This window comes from Nylanderia fulva, unplaced genomic scaffold, assembly GCF_048542155.1.
Source record: "Nylanderia fulva isolate GAGA-0341 unplaced genomic scaffold, ASM4854215v1 Scaffold1, whole genome shotgun sequence".
Lineage (NCBI taxonomy): Eukaryota > Metazoa > Arthropoda > Insecta > Hymenoptera > Formicidae > Nylanderia > Nylanderia fulva.
The window spans coordinates 5,951,433-5,975,613 of record NW_028189192.1 but is presented as its reverse complement, the minus strand read 5'-3'; the positions used below and the strand labels follow the sequence as shown (position 1 = coordinate 5,975,613).

Genomic DNA, 24,181 nt, shown 5'->3' with positions numbered 1-24,181 from the left:
GTCGCACATCCCTCTTGCGTATGAGTTGATTTCTGCTCGTCCCCTTTTTAGTACGTATGATATCTACGTGTTGCTACGTAATACTGTGCGTGCATGCACGCGTATGTATATATGTACACACGTTGGGACACTCTGTGTGTGTATGTGTACAAATCAGATTTGATCGAACCCGACGATAGTTCGGTAAACATTCGCGCACTCACCGCCAACGCGCAGACTTTTATTGCCTTCGAAGTGGACGCGACGCGAGGGCATCGCACGATATTGGAATCGAATTTTAGTTGTGAGCCTCGTATTTCGACATTGTATTTCTCTCATATAAATGTCCTTTGTCGACAAATAACTTAACATTTAGTAATTCTCGAGTGCACACATATATATATATCTTTTAAAAACAAGCACTTCTCCGCATATACTGGCAAATTAAGTAAAAAATTAGCGTATTTTTCTCTGTAAATTTTTAGAAATAAAAAGTCCGGAAATAAAAAGAAATAAAAATATGAAATTATTCATCAATGTAATTTCTTTTTTGACAGATTTCCTTTGTCGTTTTAAAATTTTAAAATGTAAAAACTTTTAAAACCTGATGCAGTATAAATGAAATCAATAACAGCGCTGCTCTTAGTTCAAGTGTTTTATCTTTTGTATATATATATATGTATAAATATATATGCTCCTAATATATAAAATGCAAAACATATTATGATGTTCACTAAAGAATTTATATTTTTCCACACGAAAAAATCCAACATATAAAACAGGTTTCAAGTAAAATTGAAAAATGTAAAAGTAAAATATGAGTCTATTAACCATGTATGCTTTTGTGCCATCTATTAACTACATATTAGTAAAATATTTCATTACCATAGAATGTATTCACGACATTAAGTTTATTCACAATATTACGATTTCAAATATAAAATATCATTAATCTTCACTGATTTGTTAAAACAGTATTATATAAAAATTTTAATTTATTTATTTTTAAACGATTCATTAGAAATCTAAATCTCGCATATATCATAACGCACGTTGAATTTCTACAAAAAAATATAAAATAAAAAATTAAAATAAATCCAAAATAGTAAAACTATTTTGGATAACTAAACTCACTGATAAAATGTTACAACTATTGGTACATACTTAAATGCTGATATCCTGTTATGCAAAGAGACAGCAGTGTTTGTATATGTACATATATGCATAAGATGGAAACAACACGATTGCACGAATATCGTCAAGCCGCTGAATGTATACTTTTCGCGCAATACACGTAACTTACGTAAACTCACGCTACGCCGACCTTGTTACGCGATTGACCAACTTAATAATAGCATCTGGACTTACCTATAACAGAAAAAAGAGCAAAACTTTTATTATGATATGCTAATATGTTTTTCAGTTTAATGTGATTTTAACATGTATCGAGATAATCTATAATTTATAAATCGTATCAAAAAAATTGGTTTAAGCTAGAATATGTGTAATTTCAGAATGGTTGAATATAAAATTAAAAAAATATTATAATTATATTTTAGAGAGAAAATATGCAGTTACACGTGTTATTATTAAACTTTTCATCGTCACAAGCTTGTTGTACACATCAAACCGTTTATCGGCCAGAGATCGGCATCGCGTATACAAAACAGCCATGTCATCCAATAACGGAGTTTCGCATCCGTTACACTAATTAAATAAACTTTACGTCATGGATTATTATCAGATTATCATCAATGTAGATAGGGCAACTTAAAGTGGAATGTCTAAACTCATTCGAAACAGGTCAATGGCCCTTTAAATCACACGACACGTGCGTGAAAATATGCTTTGATGCATTGTACAAAGAAAAAGCGTTCAAGTAGCGTTAACTAGATACCTCTCTTTTATTTAAAACACTTTAGAAACGCATGAAATTTATCTATAATACGTAATTATATTAATTTTAACAAATTACATGTTTTTTTTAATAATTAGCTGTACTTAGCGAAAGAGTATGACGGTACCTTATATTTTTATTATTATCGCTTAAATTAAGAAAAAATACATCAGAGAGACAAAAATAGATTTTAAACAAGCTTCCAATTTCTACTATCTCGTTCTTGTTTAGTGTATTGTATCGTATTCAAAAATATAGAGTTCTTGCATTAAATGGGATTGCACAGTACTTGTACTATGTTCACGGCTTTCGAACTTTAAAGTCTTCGAATTCGTATCTTTCGATCTCTCGGAATACTTTATTCAAATATTATTATAGAACATGGTTTTAGCGTGCTTGACGTCATGCGTGACCGTAATGAAGGTAGTGGCTTTGTAGTCCGTCCGAGTTCTCGAGGTTATCAGGAAATATCGGGAATTTGGGAACAATGTAGGAAATTCCATATACGTATATGGAAAATCAATGTATTTGTACGACATCTTCAATCATGTGCATACAAAACATTAAATCGTACGTCATACGATTATAAAGTCGACGGTATATATGTATATATAAGATTCACATCGCATTTCTGTCTTTCTGTTTTCAAAATGGAATACATTGTATGAAGTAAAGTTTGTTCATACGCACATATTTTGTTTGTGTTTAGCTGTCACATTACTTGTAATCAACTTTCTAGAGATAAAAGTGTAATATAACCATTGTATATATAAAAGTGCGCAAGACTCGTTCCACATACGTTCTTTAGTTTGACTATCTATAAATTATATAAAATGATAGCTTATCTGACTACTAGAGACTGGTCATCAAATTTAACAATCAATTGCATATATCAATCAATATCGGGGTCATCGGGGCAAACTTTACGATATAATTTCAATTTGATAAGTTATGGACAGAGCTACGTAAAATAAATCAAGCTCTCTAGGTATACACGAACCAACGTTTCAAACTTTACAGAATGATGGTTACAAGCAAGACCAGTAACCAACGATAAAGAAGGTTGCTACAAGCCGGATACTGATCGATCCATTTCCACTGCCTACGTATTTTCCTGTTCCAATGCGAGCCGTTTGGCGGCAGCTGAATGATAGTCTTGTATCACTTGAAAAATCTCTTATTCGATACGATAAAACTTGTTCCGATGTTGTTCGAAAACGAAAAATCTATTACACAGTACGATCAATGTATATCATATTTATATTAATAGTTATTAATAAAATTAAGTAACGAGTGGTCAGATAAAAAGATATTGCAAAGCATTTTAGAGGCGCACTAAATATTTTTTATAATTAAATAATTATATTAATATTGATATCTTAATTAAATTGCTAATTATATTAATGTTTACATCTCTACTGATGGTGAAGAAAAAAACAGAAGGTACAAAAATGCATACACATTTGAAGGTAAAAAAATGCATACAATTGCACGTAATTTTTAGTGCGGAATTTCAACGTACAAATGTAAGCCAATTATACAGAAAATCTTGAGTCGTCCGTATTCCGTATTGCTTACGACGCGAGATTGTAAAAAGAAAATTCTTAATCCCGGCAAGCGTGGTACGAGCGAACGAAAGAGAAAAAGGAAATCGATGAGAGTCCTCGTGCGGAGAAACCGCCCTTCAACTAAACAATGGACCAGCGCCAACTTCGACTGGATAAAATGCTACGGGGATGAGGTTGTCCCGGGAATTCTTCAGATATGTACTCAGAGAGGAGGAAAACTAGTTCGCAAAGTAAAGCGGCAGCCTGAATTTAATCGCCAATCGCCGAATCATCGAGTACGCCGACTGTTACTGCGTTCTCTACAAATTGCTTCAATAAGCGTACCCGAGCGTCCAGTAACGGAACACTTTTTTACACAGGACGACCGTAAAAAGAGTAGTTCAAATGTGAATAAATTTTCCGTGAAAAAATATATCAAACTTGCATCTTTTGAATAAAAGATGTTTTCGCATAATTTCTCGTTTACGAGAAATTTTATTTTAATCGTCAAATGTATGTATATAATATATATTCTGATTGTCATAAAGAAACCTTAAAAGTTTTCTTTCTACTGATTAAATTATAATAATTAAGCACATATATTTAAATTGAATTTAATGTTATAGTAACGAATTAAAATTCTACAAATAATTCACCCGAAAAACGACTGGCGCAACTCTTCGCATAATTAATGCAATTCGTTAGGAAAATTGAGCGCGAGAGTGCCTAATCAATATAGCAAACTGCAAAGTGAAATGTTGTGTCTGCACATCATTCTGCAAATAAACGGAAATAATGTAAATTCTAAATGTAAATTGTGCTTGCGTTTCACTCATATATATATATATATGTATGTATGATGCTAAAGATTAAATTTCATTTACAGGCAATTTAATCAGTTAAATTTTTTAACAAAAACTTAATCAGAAGCTATCTTTTCAGAATTTTTAATTTTCAACACAAGCAAAATTTGGTTTAAAGTTTACTTTAAATTATACAAAGAATAAAAACTGTTATACTGTTTTTTATTTATGCATATCTATTTTCAGTTATTTATAATTAAAAAGGAAGAAGCCTCATCTCTCATATCCGTATTTATGAAAATGTTTTCATTTAAAAATCCTGAATATAATTCCGGAAATTATATAATATAATTGTTTTGCACTCTAATATAAAATAATATAAAAATAATATCTAAAAATACTTTAAAATATGCGTTGCAGATTCAATTATTATAGTCATGAATAATAAGAGTATATATAATCTCAGGATATATTATTACTTATTATTCACACAATCTTCCTTTTCTTTACTACCTCGTATATCCTTCCTTCAATTTGGAATTTAATCCGTCTTTAGTAAGGATTTACAGAACGTCGTTCCATTTTTCTAAACGGATGCATGTTGATGACGGCGGGGCCGTCGGTTCAAGTGCTTCTAAAGTACGAGGAGAGTGCAACGAGGGATCACAGGGGACACGGGGGAGATGGAGAAAGACGGAGATTCTCGCTGATACGCACCTGACCACGCGCATTTGAGGGCATCAGTGACGTCAAGGCTTGGAGGGCGGAGGTTGCCGATTACGTCACCAGCCCAGCCAGCCAGCCTCCACCGCCACGACATCGATCAGCGACACTCGTGGGAAAGGCAGGATAGAACGGTGGAGAGAAGATGGGGTTGCCTTCCGAAGAAGGAAATATCACTAATAGCCGCCGCATCGCATCGCGGTCTATTAATTAAATTCCTGATTACCCGCCGATATTTCGCCCGATCGTTTTAGCGGTCCGCACTACTGATGAGCGATCAAGAAATTCAATTCGAATCGTTCTCGAGCGGACTAGAATCGTGACCCGTCATTTTCGCGCGATTTATTCCAGGCAGGGGAAATGACAACTCTCCTTTTCTCGTTATATAACAATTTAAACGGTAATAAAACCTGCATGAAAACTGCATTGATACTGCAACGTTCCTTTTCATTCGTCTGGCGTTATTGATTTTTTGAGAATTTAAACGATGTCATATATATGTATTATTCAATCTTTAGTTCGTTGAAACTCTGGATATCAAACGCTTATAATTCAATACGTACTGAAAACGGATTCGAAATTCTTGTTTGAAAGAATCGGCGGATTTGATTCATGAAACCATCTTTAATCTGAGATATTTTCTACGGAATTTAAGAATAAAAAAAGATTTTAATTTCTCTGTTCACCATCTCAGAACTCTAATAATAATCAATAAATGTGAAAAGTTAAGATGATGAATGCTATATGCAGTAGAGGCGGGAAACATTCAACAGCAAATATCTTTAACTTTCTTTCAGAAATCGTCTTCATGGAGTGATGAAGATCTCTGTGGAGACGCCTAAATCGACCCTTATATATTTTCTATATAACGTTAATAATTTAAGATTACTTCCGAATCGCAATATTTTCACCAATGTTTCGATTTTATCAATGACAATTCACAGCCTTATTTTATTTTAATCTCTCATAATTGTGCACTTATAACATTGTTTTCCAAATATTATAAAAAATACACATATTAATAGAAATTTTACAAAAAAATTACTTTTATTAATATGTCATCTCGTCGACACATTCATTTAATTATAATTAATCTTTCCTTATAAATCCCGCTCTTTCCTTGCAAGTCAATATTTTGTCTTACGAATTAATTAGCAGATCGTGTTATCGCGTAACAATTAAATCGCATTCAAGGTGCGCGCGAGGATTTCAGAAACAACGTCTAAGCCAACCGATTGTACATTCGTTCGCTTGCATAATCTGACTTTCAATTATATTGCGAAATCAGACTTCCTCTCGACTCGTATCGACGCGCGAACACAGATCTCCGGGTCTCCAAACAATGTGAGACAGTTGTAATTGGATATTTGCCTGAACGATCCCTTAATGAGTGCTCCACGTTCGTCAAGGAGCCAGTCGCTTCAACTTTCGCATGCGGTTTCGCGCAATATAGTTGTCATTGTTGAATGAACATTTATAATGATGCCGTTTGGTTCGGTCGTGGACACGTCGTGGGCGAAATATCACTCACAACTGCGTTACATGATAACGCACAAGCGTATATTTATGCAATGATTGAATTCAAATGATGATACCTCTAGAAGTTTCAACGGGAAAATTCATTACACACCGCTCGCTCTCTTTGTCAGCTGTGAACGTCTGTGTCTGCTATTATTAACTTTACTGCGATATTCATTCAGCTGTTTTCCGAAAGAGACAACAATTAAGAGACACGTAACATTATTTTTGTGAGTTTATTTCAAAGAAATGATACACATCTTTATCGAAAGTACATTTCAGCTTATTAGTTCTTTTATTATTTTCCAATTTTCCGTTATTATTAAAATCTGATTGCACAAACTATGTTATAAACAATTTACCGAATAATGAAAACTTTCGGAAGTAAATGTCTCCTTTAGAATCTTTTAACAAAGATGCTATTGTTTTCCACGATATTATTATTCTTCTATTTATACAGAGTGTTTCAAAACTGGCGGAAAAGTTTTGAATGGCAGAAATCCCTGGTATCATTTGGAGACGAAAATTTTATTTATCAGCGGAAATGTCGAGACACCAATAATTTTTGAATTATAAGCAGTTGAAAATTTAATTTCACAAGACTTTTTTGAAAACTAAGTCTTGTAAAATTAAAATATCAACAGAACTACATTCTTCAGTTAATTTTAGGTAGAGTTCGCTTTAATAGAATTTTAACATAAGGCTTACTTATAAAGATACTTAATAGCAAAAATTGGAAACATGCTAAAAATGCTTCCTTAATATTTGCACTACGCAAAAATTGTGTCCAAATAATACCAGAAATCCGACATTAAAAACTTTTCCGCCAGTTCTGAAACATCCTGTATGTGTTAAAATACAATTCTCATTACTATCATCGTATAACCATTGAATTAACTTTCCTTCCACGGAAAGCTCGGCGCATCATCCAGCCGGCCGACTGTTCGTTTACCTCACCACTTAATCGGACTCTCAATTATCGCGCAATCAAGTTGACCTAAATTTCTCGTTTGATCTCTCTCTCTCTCTCTCTCTCTCATTTTTCTGTAAAATACCGGATGGAGGACAAAATGTAACGTGTTTGGTTGACGTGCGCCAACAGACCGGTCTCGCGTGTTTGCGAAATTCTCGCGCGCACTCGCCGTGCTCAACGGTCACGCGTTACGTGCAGCAGCGTTTAATGTCGGCGTTAACATTTCGTTAGAGCCCCGGGTCGCGCCGCCGAGACCTTTCGAGAACCGAATTGACTTTCTTTCAATGCCATCCACTGCTCGTAACGGCGCCGGCGACGCGGAAATGGAAATTGCATACACCGCATCGCTATGCAGCGGGAACGCAAAGAGCGGCGGTGGATCAACGCGAGGATTGATAGAGCGATATATTTGATTTAAGAAGAATTTTCAATGACTGAAGAAAAGATGAAAAAAGTTTAGTGCGTATCTTGCGCGTTCCATAGAGAGTGCACTGAACGAGTACAGAATTGTCGCGCAATAAGAAAAATAGAAAAATTATGAAATATATTAATATATTATAATTATTTCAATTTTTGCTATATCAGATATTACTTCAATAATTTTTGTTTTTCCATATCTTGTATAATGTAGTCTTTAATTTATATAACGTAAGATAATGCCGTGAAGATACTAGCTTCAGAAGAAAAAATTTGTGAAAGATCGAGGAACGAAAAGAAATATGTAATCGTTGGGCAAACAGTTTCCACTTTTATGAGAACGCAATTAACGTTAATGGAATAACTCTCGACTGAAATCGTTTCTATGATTTTTTGCGCATTTCGTGCGAGCCATATTCGAATGGTGTGTACATATACGAAGAAAGTTCATTGTGATTAAATTAATTCTCGATTGCTTTTTTCCCTGATGGAACGAAGAACGAAAATGATCGAATTGCACTTTCGTGTGCGCGTGAAAGGTTACGCATAGAAACATCGCGCTGTTATAAATTCCCTCTATATATTGCGCTTCCTGGGTTGCAGCGCCGGGCAAATGGTATTGACCTTTGACACGATTTTTTTACTGCAATGTATACGCAATGCTTAATAAATAATGCAAACATTGTATACTAACAATGCCTTTAATTTACAATAAAATAATGGTTTAAATAATAATCAAGTGTAATTTACTATCAGTAAATTATTACTGCAGATGATATGACGATGAATGTCAAATTATAATTTGATACGAGTATATCATCTCATATTCATGTAGCGATGAATATTTTATATAAAAATGAATAAAAAATATTTTTTAAATTTTGTGCGAAATATACTTTCTGCCACTTAGAACGCCATCATCTTAGATATTTATGAATTTTCGTCGCTCAGCGACCGAGCACTTACGTCATTCGATTTATCGGGATAACCTCGATATTTTAAAACCTTTTTCTCCCCTTTCCGCCACAAACGGCCTCTTATTTTACTCGCCTTCTAATGACGATTTATCGAACCACAAACTCGAGCAGCAATTTCTGTTAGAAAAGTTTCAATCAAACGGACAGTTTTTATACGAGTAAAATAAATACATAAATTAATTACATAAATTACACTTTCGAAAAATCGATTGTAGAATATCGTTAAAAACTTGAATAAAGCTTAACACTGAATTTGCTGTAAAATTACCGAGACCGCGTTTCTCGAGGAAGTTTTTCGAAATTATCACTTTCGTGTATCTCGCTTCGTTGATTTTATCGAACGGCAAACTTATAGCTTTGTTAGAAATCCAGCGCTACCAACTATCACGCAACCTATACAATTTATACGCTTTTAAAATTAAATCGTAAGTATTGTAAACTCTCCTTTGTGTTTCCCTAAAGCGAGAGAAGCATGTGACGTAAATCATTCTTCCATCAAACGGCTTATTTAAAGTACATCAAAGTTCGCGTTTACCTCTCTGAAAATATCCGAACAACTACTCTAATCATGAATATCCGCGAAGCACGCTTGTTACATTAATATCTGACGTCTGGTAGCTCACTGACCTATTTGAGGGATGAACACGTGGTCCGCATGGGCAGCAACAATTGCTCAAACGCTTACGTCTACGCGTGCACCAATCTTGGCCCATCGTCGTCACCTTCGAGATCGTAGCTTTACATTTTCCTACGGGTCACGTAAAGAGTTTCGTCCGTTTCAACTCGTCCGTTTCAAATCGAAAACGTCCTACTACTTCATCTTCGTGTACTGACAACATTTTCACATGTTACAGCTTCGTTAAAGCTCACGTGAGTCCATTTGTTTCGCTTCATATCAACAGCTCGAGCTCGATTGAGAACCACGTCGCACAATTTTTTTTATGCCGAAAAAAGAAATTCCCATACTCTTGAATCTTATTATCCCCGTTGTGTCGTAAGCCATAAAAATTTTCACGCATTTTATTTTTATTCGGGGAAAAATATCTCCGATTCGTTCGCACGAATCGATCCGCAAACCGAGAAATTTCCTCGCACGATTTTCCACCTCAGGTCGCATTTCTCACTCAGATCCAGAAGCAGTCGAGAAACGCGCATTGATCTCCTTTCAAAGGACACATATGGCAAGACCTTCGGAATCCAGCGTGGAAACGTTAATATCTCTCGAATATCCGATTGAATCCGATTGAAGCTCTGCAACGAAGATGCAGCATTACGTTAGCTTTCAATTTCGCGGATTCTCTCATTCCTTCGAGAAATCCTGGTAGTGTTCGCTCGCTCGTCATCATATCGATTACTTTTCGACGAACGTCGATGATGTTCGAATGACGCAGCCCTCGATATTGCATTAATTTCTCACTATCGTTAACGAGTATTACAACGTTATGTCGATTACGTCCGTTATATGATCATTATGTTAGATATAAAGTCGTCTCTAAAAATGAAATGGTCGAAATTGCATGGCGAATAACGAGCCACAATCCAGGCAGGCTTAAGCGCAAAGACAATTGCGGGACGCTTTTTATTAAACTCGACGGTATTAAAATTTCCTCGGGGAAGAATCTTGGGCACTCAACTCCTGCCTATAACCGGGCAATTTTATTGTGTATCCCTCGACGAGCTTTAAGCGCGCCATAAAGGTGTTACTTGTTGTGTGAATGAGAAAAATATTATTCCAACCTTCTCCAGAAAAAAAAAAAAAAAAGGAAATACGTTGTCTGCCGAGTTGTCAGAACTTTCCGGTATATACAGGTGGAAAGGAAAGAAAATATTCGCGCGAGCTATTTCCGCATTTTATTTCGTGACCGTGTGGAAGACGTTAATAATCGCGAAACGTTTAAATACGGGCAGGTTGGCTGTTTCTTCCTTCATTTTATCGCGCTAAGTGGGGCAAACAAAGTGCAATTTAAAGTAACGGCTCATTTCATTACTTTCCCCTTCTCTTGTTCTATATCTCATAAATATTTAAGTATAGATGTGCTCGGATTATATCAAGAAATTCATTCGGAAATTTAGAATTCGCATTCTTCCGATCTCGTTCAACGAGAATGTCAGTCTTACTTGTAATGGTATCGACGTATTTCCTTTTTCTCTTAAAGAGAATTGAAAAATTGCACAATGGATGTATAGCTTTTGGTCTCGTATCATTCAAATCGGCGAGTTTATATAAATCCACATTCTACATACATGAAGCACTTATGAGTACATGAGTTCGTCGTATGGCCGATAATGCTTGACTTATATCACTGCGTAATTTATTCGGAAAACATCTGGTCATTTTATATCTCAGCTGCATAAAATTTTCTATTTATATTAAAAACCACAATCGATCTTCTTATTATTATCACCACGTGCTGTGTCAGAAGAGTTATTTTCACTTTCAAAATAATAAAATTACATTCTAAAAATTCACTCCAAATTCTTCTCCGCTCATGACGTACGCGATATATTCCTCTCACTCCGAAGTACTTTCCTCTCAATTATCAATTTTAATATTTTCTGTCATTTAAAAGTAAACGTCTCCCTCGACGTTATTTAAAGCCCTCGTAGACAGGAATCGATATAGAACAATCAACGTGTTATCTCCGAGCACAAAACGTTGAACGTTGTCGGAAATCACAATCGATCGACGAGAGCGAAATCTAACGCGAGTTTTCCTAGATAGAGAGCGAAAGAGAGAGAGAGAGCAAGAGTGAGAAAGAGAGAGACAGAGACAGACAGAGAGAGAGAGAGAGACAGAGTTAAAGACACATGTCAATTCCAAGCACCACCTGATATTTCACCTCGAATCAACACACTCGGGCAGTCATAATCGAGGATTCGTCAACACGATCATCGTCCGCGTGGGAATGCCTCGTAAACGGAACGTCATTACGCGACCTGGTCACGCTCATCCCCGACACGTTTCACAACGGCGTGAGGGATCTCTCCGGCGTTGGACCGTTCACGGCGCGCGGATCAATCGGGTGCACATGGCCGCCCACATACGCACGATGCACTCGCTGGTATTTTTTCACGTCGCACATGGGACGACGTCGACGACGACGACGACGATCCATCGATGATCGATCGGCGGGAGACGCGCGTCCGATATGCGTTCTCACCCGGGGCGAGCGCGACAACCTTCTGGCCCTTCCGCGCGCGGAATGCCGGAGGAGCGCGCGCAGAAACGGAAGATCTAGCCCCGAATGATCGCAGCTCGGGATCGGAGCTCGAGCTTATACGAGGATGACGCGAGAAATTTCGTGCGGACGGGCAAACCGCTCCAACGTGGCTGCAGAGCCGCGGACGTAAACCCAGATGGGTGGAATGCAATGATAGAAAGGGAAAGATGAAGAGAGGAAGGAGAGAGAGAGAGAGAGAGAGAGAGAAGGGGAGGAGATGGTAGAGAGTACTACGAAGGAAGACGGAGTATGAAAGAGCGACGGAGAGGAGTGGCGCCGTTCTCTCGTGGCTCTATCGACGCGAGCGCCTCCTTCGTCGACTTCCGCGCCGAAAACGCCGACGCTCGCGGCCACCCGTCCCGGAGAGCAGAAGGGGTGGTAATTAGAAAGAGGGAATACGCTGCGCGAGTGGTTACTGATTACGGAATTAATTAAGAGGCTCGACGCGTTCTGCGCACATCGCGCTGGTCGCCGAAAGAATAAACGAGCAGGGGATGTACATAGTTGTAATCGGACATGGGTAATTAGAAATAATGAATAAAAAAAAGAGGGTTTTTTGTAGGACGCGGAAAAAAATTTGGGAGAATAAATAAGAATTAATTTGTGGCGGAAATAAATAAGCCTATAACTGAGGCGCGCGTTGGCGCGTTAAAAAAGAAAAACTGTAGGATCTAGTATGCAAAAAAAATATACGAGAACAATAAATGCAATCGGTTCGCAAATAAATAGGAAGAGGAAGCATTGAATACGTCCGGGAATACAAATGAAAATTTTCAACCGCTACGATGATGAACTTTCAACAACGAAATATGAAAACGCGACCCAGATAAAAGCAAGAAGGAAAGCGGACTTCTTTATCTTCTCTCTTCAATTTTCTTCCCGGCGATCTACTTTTTATTGTATTGTTGTATTGTATTATCATTATCGGATACCGACCGATTTATTCATTATTTATCCTTCTTTCGCTACAGCCGATAAATAAAATAAACAAATACAACTACAGACTAACAGATCCAAGACAAGAGATATCATTTTTATAATATTTGCTGATTTAACTATTAACGTTTATTGAATATAATAATATATATTTTATGAGATTCTATGCATTTTTCAAATGCAATACCTATTTCAATGAAAAACAATCGTTTACTCTTTAATTGGTGTTTGCGAATAACGAGGAATTTAATATCAAAAAATTAAATTGACGCATCGCGAAAACATTCATTGAAATGCTACAAATACAAATGTTAGTTGGCGATGCAAATTTTTTATCCACCAACCAAGTGGTCAACGCGATTCAAAACACTCTCGGCAGGCTGACTCGATTATCTAAACGATTACACAATTAATCGGTGTAATACCGTGACGAAGAAAATCGATCACCAAACACGAGAGAGAGAGTTGTCCCTAAAATGGCAGGCGAATCGTATGTATATGATCGCGGGAACGCGCTCTAAAATCGAAAGAGGAACCACGTGCTCCGAAGCGACACACCCACGTTTCTCAAAATCAATGGAGTACGACGTGCGGCGAAGGTGCGAGCAAACGTGGGTCTGAGTAAACGCTGCAACAGGATATACATATGTCGCACGAATGAACGACGGCCATGCAAATGAAAGCATTCCGAGGTGCAAGTTTATCGCAATATTTACATTAGGAGAAGGTACAGTTTGCGCACGCGGTTAACGCAGCCAGTAAATCTCGAGCTTTGTTACTTCGCGACGAGCTCGAATCGATTGCGATGATTATATTAGCGAATGTCGTCGATATTATCGTGCATAAAATACGATCGAGAATATACGTGTTGCATTCGAGAAACGGATTTATTAATGCCGAGGAATTTTCGTATCTTTCGCACGATCCCTGAAATTACGCTATACTTTCGAGGGAAATGGAATGCTTAATGTTACGCGTGAAAACTATCAGCTGACTATAGCATGGGCAATCAATAAAGCGCAAACACGATATAGGCAATTAGAAAGCTTGGGGGGGAGAGTAATGATTTGTCGAGTCGTAGAGAATTACGGTTATGTTACGGGAAGACTAACAGAAAAAAGTGGAGAGACCGATAAAACATAGGACGCGGCGCAATAAAGAGAAAGACGGGGACGCGAATCGAAGGAGATAAAATTATTTGTACAGAAATATACACGGATCCGTGACCTGTGCAATATACATAGAATGCATGTAGAAGCATGGTAACAAATGTGCCATGGAAGCAACTGTTCACCCATGACCTACGTCTACAGTGTTTCGTGATATTGATCATACGCACGCGACTTCAATTTAAATAACGTAACACTCGGAAGGGGTAAATATACATATTGCGATTCCTTCTATTTTTACGTCACATGTAAGACTTCAAAGGATAACCTTCTTCTGAGAATTATTCCGAGGCATCCTTTTATCGAGTTTCTTTAGTCAGCGATATTAAAATTTGAGAACCGTCTATATGCTTTAACACTGAAAATCATTAAAAATGTTGAATTCCTTTTCATTGGTGAATTATTGTTTAAAATTACAAATCGCACGATTTTAATTTATTTCGTCAACGATGTGCTCGCGAGATTAATCGCGAAGCGAATGCAACATTGCAAATTCGGTTATTTCTTTAATATAATGACGATACGCATGCTTCCATGACACACCCACGGCGCAAAATCAATGGCATCGAGGGCGTCGGTGGCTGTGTGCCCACAGTAGCAGAAAATTTAAAAGGACGCGTTTCCTCGGAAAGTACCAACGAAAAATAGAGAGAGAGAGAGAGAGATCATGTATCGAACGCTTCGTCACACTTGTCAAAGTAATAATAAGGTGGTGCGATAGTAGAAAAATAAGTCAACTGTAAATATAACTGACAACTAATATACGACGTTATATACTACGTTATGTACCTCGATTACTTGTATAATATTTTGTACTTTTATAATATATTCGATAAAATAAATGTTTTAAATAATATCAAGTTTTGGCAGGATAAAAATATAAATGTAGGTATTATCTCAAAATCGTTTAAACTTTTTGATATTTTTTTTTTGAACATTTTATCGATAAAAAGGTCAAACAAATTTTAAGATTAACTGTAACGAATAGCATATGTTATTTTATTTAATAAGAAAAAATTTCACTTTTTTACGAATTACTAGGAAAAAAAATGAATATTTTAATAGATATAATATACGGCTGCTGCATAGCAACGAGATGTAGATTTACCGATTGCAAAACTATTGGGAAGAACGAGCTAAAAAAGAGAAAGAAAATGAGAAAGAGAGAATATGAAAGGCGGGGAAATATATCTCGAATGAAAAATCGATGAAAAACTAATTTCAAAGACAAGGGGTATGCAATCTGATACCGACGATCAATCGATTGAAGTGGCGCTTGCAATGGGAAATCAATAAATGTATTCGACGAACACTCTGATAAATACGGACGAATATTTTTGATAGAAGAGTTTTCAGAGAAGCAGAGCAATAACACAATGATGTTATCGCATGATGTTATTAATGCAAACGTATTAAACCCACATTATCCGTAAAGCGAAATTCCATCTATCTTTTATAAAGCTAATGCATATATCACGAACAACATTTTCATCAGGATTAATGTTGCAATTCTAGTTTCATATATCATACTGGCATAGATTAATATCTACAATGTAGAAAGAGGGGTAACGAAATATCAATTAACATTACAAAATCAAATATCGTTCGTTGTGCGTATTAGCGGAAAAATTATCGAAACTTAATCATAAGATTAAATCTGTATAAAATTGTTTGTATAAAAATTCTTATATAGACGTGATAACATTATTAAACAATAATTACGATAAGTGAGAAATTATGTTGCATCTAACGAGAGATTTTAAACCGGATTAAAATAATTTTTTTTTTATTTACAATGTATGTACTAATAATTTGGAATCCAGAGAATGCATCATCCTCCGCATTATTCAGCGCACTAGAGTGCATTTCGTGATGACATTATTTTTCACCCGCTGAATCTGCATTACCGGACCACGTTTCAATCCTTCCATATTCTAAGACTGCAAGTATTCCCCGATGACGCTTTTAACTCTCGAGAGCATTTTGCTTTCTCATCCATCCTTCGCAATAACCTTGCGATAAAGGTTTGACGCTACTATTTGGCCTATCGCTTTAATTTGCATTGCTCAATCATTGCACTGTTGATTAGGAACAGACGCAATAATAACTGCATGTAGAGATATTTGATAGCACTTTATATTCAATGGTTCAGATTAGAATTTTACCCGAACGAATATCAGTAGCTACTTTGCGTGCACATGAATGTACGAGTTTGTGTATGTACATAATTATAAATTAAATTAAATGGACTTTAAAATTTTGAACAAAAAAATAAATTTTTAATTCCCCAATAAATTTATGAAATTAAATTGGAAAATGTTGGCTTTTAATAAAAATACTAAAGAAATAAAAATTATTAAAATATCTCGTATATATGTATGTATGTTTTGTCATGTATATCATTGAAATTTTACATTTCTGTGACTTTTGCAATGGAAGCATGACACTTTCAATCTGTGACTTTTTTTACGTTTTTGAAAGTAAAGGGAAAAAAACAATGTAATACACTATATAAAATAATTTGTAAATGAAAAAGTTTGACCCGACTCAATATTGATTCTACGAGCAACGCAATGTGCTGCCACGAACTGTTCATCTGCTAAACTTTACGTGCACCCTATGGATCGATTTTGTAGTCGGTAAAGCAGACAACAGTTAGCTTCAGTGGCGAAAGCTACTATGATAAAATTTCCGCGAAAAGCTCATCAGGTTTGTAGATTTTCCGCCATCGCGCTGCCAAGAAAATTGCGATCCAAGAAAACGCAAAATAGTTCCCGCATTGCGGGAAACTCAGGACAACTTATATAAGAAAAAAAAAATTAGCCTCGCCCTGGTCAAACGTATGCACGACGTTTAAAATTGACAAATATATACAATCTTTGTAAAAATTTTGTGACGAGGCAGTTTTATTTTGATCTCTAATGTGTTTTCAAGCAGAAATAGTTACAACAAAAATATCTTACGGAATAAAATCTAAAGTGAAATCTTCACGTTCACAACAGAAAATCGTACAAATAAAATCGCGTATTTTCAACAAGCGTGCTTAGTAGAAATCCGCTTATATAAACGTGACAATTTGACAGCTGATTGTCGTAATCTTTCGATGACAAATCCATCACTACCTGATGGTTTGACAATTGTGCGTAAAATGTCAACGTGTATGCCTCCCTGGTTCACGTTGGCACCGGCTCGATCAGAATAAATTTAGATATGAATATCTGGCCTTCAACATAGACGGAATTAGTAATTTAATTTCTGTACTAACGTTGGAAAACAACTTGAAAAATATCACAAAGAAATATGTGAGAATGCTGTAAAAATAAGCCGAAAGCTCTACGATAGTTCTGATCGCGCTGTGGGAGCAAAGATCGAGTTCTAAATTCCACCAGGACTAAACTACTTTGAAAAAGATGGATTACTCTCAAGTTGTCGTAAGTTTTGACTGGTCTTTCTGTTCCCACGTGGTAAGACTATTTATCAGATCTAGGTGAGCAAAGTTTCGTCAAATCAAGTAGAGAAAAAGAAAAAGAAATAAAAGACGAAAAGGGAGACAGTTAACTTGACCGATAAAGTTTACTTTAATTAAATTATATGGTTGCTATGCGAGCAGAGCAAGCCAGTAAGGATACAATTTGGCGCGTCTCGAAATTGCATCGTTTGTCTTGAAACTATAGTCTATTCGTTGCAATCAGCCTAAAACCAGCTAGGCGATGGTCACTAGGTATCTTTGCACAAATATATGTATATATACATATATATATATATATATAAATTGTGCTAATAGCGGGAGAAAATAATTAAGGTTGTATTTATAACGTAGGCGACTCGTATCAAAATACTATAGGCAATATTAAATTGATTGAACATGCTTGTTTGCGTTAACATTAATATTATTCCTCGTAATCTGGACTTATAACGCAATCACGTTAATTAATACAACGTTATTGCGTAACTGTTATCGTGTTGTATGTCGTCATCGATAACAAGTGGGCACACATCGGCCAGAGTTTGCGAATAATAACAGAAATGCGAGGAAAATTCATGTCCCCGTTGGGCAAACGAAAAGTCCTAGTTTCAATATTTAAATCGTCGCGCTTTGTTATCGTTGTAATATCAATTTTATATACTCCAATGTATTTTTTTAATATATCAATACACCGTTTATATATACAATAGTTCGATATTTCTGTTCGTGCGCTCGTGCGCTCTTTCCTCGTATTTGCCAAAGTTCATATCGCGAACAAACATACGCGGCATTAGCGCGAGAGACCGCGAATCAGAGACGGAACAATGCATATACTGATCCGCGATTCCCGGGGCGTCGCACGAGCGATAACAGCTCATTGTGCGCGCAACGAAATGTGCAATTTCACCTGGAAGAACTGGCACGTCGGCCGGTACGAGTATAATGTCAGTCAGTACTATAACCCAGTCGTATCGATCCAGAAACACACACATACACACACACACACACACACACACACACACACACACTTCCTTTTTCTCTCTTTCTCTCTCGTTTAAATCACAAAATATTACGTTTGGTTTCCGCAACGCATATTGCAGTGGCATATATGGTATAGTAACGATATCGAATGAAGGACGTAATTTACGCGCGTCGTATAAGAGAGTAGGAAAATCTTTAAAAAGATATAACAGGAAGCTTTAAAGGGAAGATATCCGCGATAGATTGGATTTAAAGCGTGCAATAAATCATTATATAGCACATAGTATAAAAATCTTATAGGTTATTGTATTTTTTTAAGCGTGGATTATTTTTGTAACAGTTAATAGAGTATCTAATTTTATTTAAAAATGCGAAAATAAAATGATCAATTTTGCGCTTCGATAGATAATATAGAAGCTAAATATAAAATATTTATCGACAAATTATTGCGATCAAGAAACGGAAACTTGGTACGTAACCTTGAAACAATTTTCTACTCGAGAGAAAGCGATTACAAGTGAAACTTATCGTGCGCGAACTATCGTCGATTGTCATTCTGCACGCGGGCATACTTTAGAGTATACAGTTTGAAAGTAGTTTAGGTTTAGGTCAATATGCACAACTCAGTGACTAGGGCTAGGTCTCCGAGAAATCAAGGTCACCGTACGGCTACCTTGACTGGCCGTATTACTATCGATCTTCTGGAGGAATCGTCGAGGTAGCAGCGCAAAAGAAGAGGCTCGATACGAGAAGAGTTACATGTCGAAATAATCGATCGCGTGTGGAATATTAAAATCTTAAAGAAACTAAATGCGCTTTAATTTATTGCGTTTTTATACAGAGCGTTTGCGCAATATTTGTAATTTGCACGCGAACTAACAATTTAAGCATTTAGTTGTCTCTTCGACGTTAACACTTTCATCAATAAATTTCATTATTCATATCGGGTACGTATAAATAATATATAATACACAAACTTTCAAAACAGCATTTAAATTCTTTAAATATTTAACTAAATTGTTTCAACAATCATAGCTTTGAATAATATAAAATAGATAAAATAAAGCACTATAATATTAGAAAATATACGATATATATAACATAATAAAGTTAGATAAACGTCAGATTTAAATGATGTCATTTTAAATATAGTCACGTTGTTTTAATTTTACGTGCTTTGAATGCAAAAAAGTTTGAAACAAAGTTTGAAATTGCTTATTTCCAACAACGTAACACTTTGTTATTATTGTTTCTAAATTAACTTCAGCGATATACAACATAATAAAACACATTAAAGTTGCAATATTTTGCTAAAATTAGACAGACAGAAAATAATTCAAAATAAAGAACGAGAAAAATTGATTGACAACATCTCCTTTTCTTCATCCTTTTCCCATAATTAATAAAGGATCTTCATATTTACGAAAAATTTATTCAATTAAACTAGATAAGAAACAAATTTAAAATAAATACGTCAAGTTTTTGTATCAATAAATATGATGTATATACTTCGAATTGAATTTTGTTCAAATAATTTAAAACTTAGTTCAAAACTAATATTTCATATAAACATAAGATGTTTGCACGAGATGCAAATTGTATAACAATTTACTAATAACGTTGTTTAACGAGAGACAGTAACTACATGCAAAGTTGAATTTGGAGTAGCAACTACTCGATAAACAACGCACTGTAATATTGATCGATTAATTAGTATATAACGTTATATGTGTACGCGAAAGTGAATTCAAAATCGCTAAAATGCTAAAATGGAGCAAGTGAATAATCTTATTCCCACTTGTAAAATTTATCTTTCCGTGAAAATATGCTGCTACTTTAGCGTATACAAAGAAAGTGTCAAAACGAGTATGAAATTATTCATATTTACAGTTTACGAGCAACATGCTCTTAGCATATTATAGCTTCTACATGCATTCATTTGGAAATTGCAATTTGATGATTCCTACAAAGTTATATTGTCACAGTATACTTCAAAAGACATGTAAAGTAATTGATGGGAAATTATTACCCCCTCATCCATCATTTGTAACAGTTGACAAATAACTAACTAATCATTGAATAAGTTAATTTGACTACACCGTATCGTCTTTTTAATTAATGATATATCGAAGCTGTATTACGATATTTCGATAACTCGGAAAATTTGAATTTATAAATTGTATCATATAAAAAATATCGGAATTTTTTTAAGTTAAAATAAATGGATATCAATTTTTATTTGTTTAATTCAACGTTTTTTGTTCTTATTGCACGCCTGTTTTCATAACCATTTCTTGTTTTGTAATTTATAAACGTATTTTCAACTCAGCATAGATTAATAATGATTCTAAAAGAAAACGATGGTCACTATAGTTACTGATAATATATCACGTTAATACCACGTATGTGTCAATGTCGCACACAATGAGTTCTTCGTGTGAGTAAACATATGTATAACTAAAGTAACGCTGAGAAGAATAACGATCCAACCGAGATAACAAAATTGTCCGAAGCTATTGATATTTAATGCCATCGAAACCATTAAATGCTATTTAAGATTATTTTTACGTTTCGTCTCTAGATTTTTTTTATAAAAAACAAACATTGTAGAAATCAATATTATTTGGTGATTAAATGAATCACTATTCTCAAATAACAAGATTTAAGTGTACAATATTATTTAAAAATAGAAAACAATACTGAATAATCGATTAAATAATTTTGAATTAATAAATGCATGTTTTTTACTATTATATATTAATGTATATAAATGTAGATATAATTATATTTTTTTCAAACATGGATAGAGTTGTATTAGAGTATGTCTGATTATGTTTAAAGTATTTCACTTAATTTAATTTTTACCTAATATCAAAAGTAGTGTTTATATAATACATGTAGTATCGTAATTTTGTTGTAAATAAAAATCTCACGTATTACTATAAACAAACCGCGTTGTATATTTTGCGTTTCACTTCTCGTGTGTGCAGCGAAAGGCTATATTCTTATTTAATGAGTTAAGGGTTGATGGTGCACTTTACGAATGACGTCACAAGGTTTTAAATGCAGGTAAGAGAAGAGAAAACAGAGCCATGTTGTTACACTACAGCTATGATATGCAAAATGAAAGGCTTTTGCGCAACATGAGGGCATAAACGATCAAGCTTTAACCCGCTGCTGAAGCACATTTTGACCTTGTATTCTCTAATATTTCTGAGCATGACGCACCAATTTCTATCAAAAATATCATAATGTATAATTATACATTTATATACATTTTACGATTATTATATAATAATCCTACTTATATCATTATCTTATTTAGTATTATAAAAAAAAATACCTCAGTATAGAATATTCTGTATTTTTTTGTATGACATTTTCTTTTGGGCGACAAAAGCTTTCATGAAATTGAAATAAATTTTTTATTATTGGAAACGAATAATATCTGTATTGTAAAAAAAAAAAATCTTCGTATAATATTAGCTTGCGCAAAAGTGATTTAACGCAACGCGATGACATAAGAAAATTATCTCCTCTATTAAAAATTACACGGAATATTCAATCACGTAAATTACCGCGGTTAAATATTTTAATTGCAAAATAAAACATATCTTCCAAATGGCCGTTGAACGTCCTTTAACGAGACTTAACTTTAATAAAGATTCGTGCGAAGCCATAAAAAAACTTTTAATCAACCGCCGAATTTATCTCGGCGAGCTTCCGCTCGAGAACTCACAAGTTAATTACTAAACTTCGCCGCCACAGAGAGAAGAGTAAGTAACAATTTTTCTGGTATATAAGAGAAAATTAATAAGTGATATTGAAATGTAGAAAACTTTGCAAAATTACTTTAAAAAAAATTTTTCATTCATTTCTATGCATTGTTAACGTATCAAAGACTTATAATTCTCTCTTTAAAAAAAATCAAACATGCACAGAAGCTGTGCCAAGAGTATATTTACCAAGTCATATTTTCGCTCATGAATAATTCGTGCATGCATCATCAGGTATGTACTTTTCGAGCGTGTATCAATCTATATTGAGGATCGTTTTACATTCAATTTGGAAAAATCGAGCTGCGCTAAATCTTTTTATATACAAATATATTTTTTTGTATATAAATATTCAATTTTATCATCTTTTTATAAAAATATATTTATTTTTTTTAATTTATGAAAGCCTGATTTCTTTTTAAAAAGCAAAGACGTTAAAGTATGCTCTTGAAGCATCTGAAAAAAAGTTTGCTACTTTGTACTATCAAGATGGCACGTTCGCGACGATTGAACGAATGTAACTCTATTCTGATTGGAGAACGCCTTAATGGTTTTCAATCCCGTTCGAGGTAATTTCTCAAGGAAAAAGCAGCATGAAGAAGATTTTCGCATTTCCCTCGTTCGCGTCTCATGCTACATTCATTGGCCGACATTTTCAACTCTTGAAAGCATCGCGTAGACACGCGCAATCTATTTTCGAACGTACGTCCTAGCTGAAAGACGTTCGGTAAACTCTCGCGTACGATCGACAAACCTATTCGCAACTTAAAATATGACATACTTATTGTGATGAATTAGAGATTGTGAGAGAGGTAATCGCTATAAATGTATAGCAGTGATAAGAATTGTTTTCCTATTAAAATATCCTTGTAAAGTAAGAGAGATGCATGTGTCTGTTATATAATCTTGCGCAACATGCTTCTAATTAAGGATGCATTTCTAGAAAATAAGAAATTGCTACGAGAAAAGCGAAATGTAACATGTTTAATGAACTGCGTGGAAAGTGGATAATCGTGCTTTTAGTTTTGTGCGTCGAACAAAACCAAAGTTAAGATCATTAAAGGCACTTCCAAGAAAACTTTAGACAATTATTTCCAAGAATAAATTCATGATATTTTGCATCATCTTCACGAAAAGTAACTAACTTTTAGATCTCGCATAACGATTACAACGTTAACATTTTATAACGCTTCGTGATCTTTATAGATTTTCAAACTACATTAAATAATATATTATCTTGTAAAGATTTTATGTTTAATGTTAAGACATTATGTAATCTTTAAATTATCAAACATAATGTATTCGCAAATATTTAAATTCTTATTTAATAATTATATACACAACTATCTATTAAATTGTATAATTACGTAGTTAATTCATTATCATAATAAAGTAACAGTAATATTAAATATACGTATACGCGTAATAATCGCGGAATATATTCATGTATATTTGTATCTGTGTTAAAGCATATATACATGGTAATATGTTTGAAAATAACCTAAACGGGCACTATTTTATTTCTATCAAGATAACTAAAATTATTTCTATCAAGATAGCATAAAATTTATTCTTAATAGAGTCCGTGCTCAATTCACATAATAAAGGAATGTTTTCCTGTAGTTTCTCTCTATCTATGAACGGCAAGAATAATTACATCTAACATCGACATAATGCTAACGTTTTGTCGAAAAAAAAAATATTATATCATTAAAATTGTAGTCTCCTCACATAACAATATAAAAATAATATTATGGCTTTTTCTTAATATTATATTAATAGATCTTTAAAATCTACG

The 24,181-nt window shown here is 34.6% G+C and overlaps 1 protein-coding gene across 5 annotated transcripts in view; it reads right to left on the bottom strand.

Annotated features, from left to right (window-relative positions):
- Positions 1-24,181, bottom strand: part of dnc (phosphodiesterase dunce) — a 136,426-nt gene that overhangs the window by 87,379 nt on the left and 24,866 nt on the right. The window lies entirely within an intron of this gene.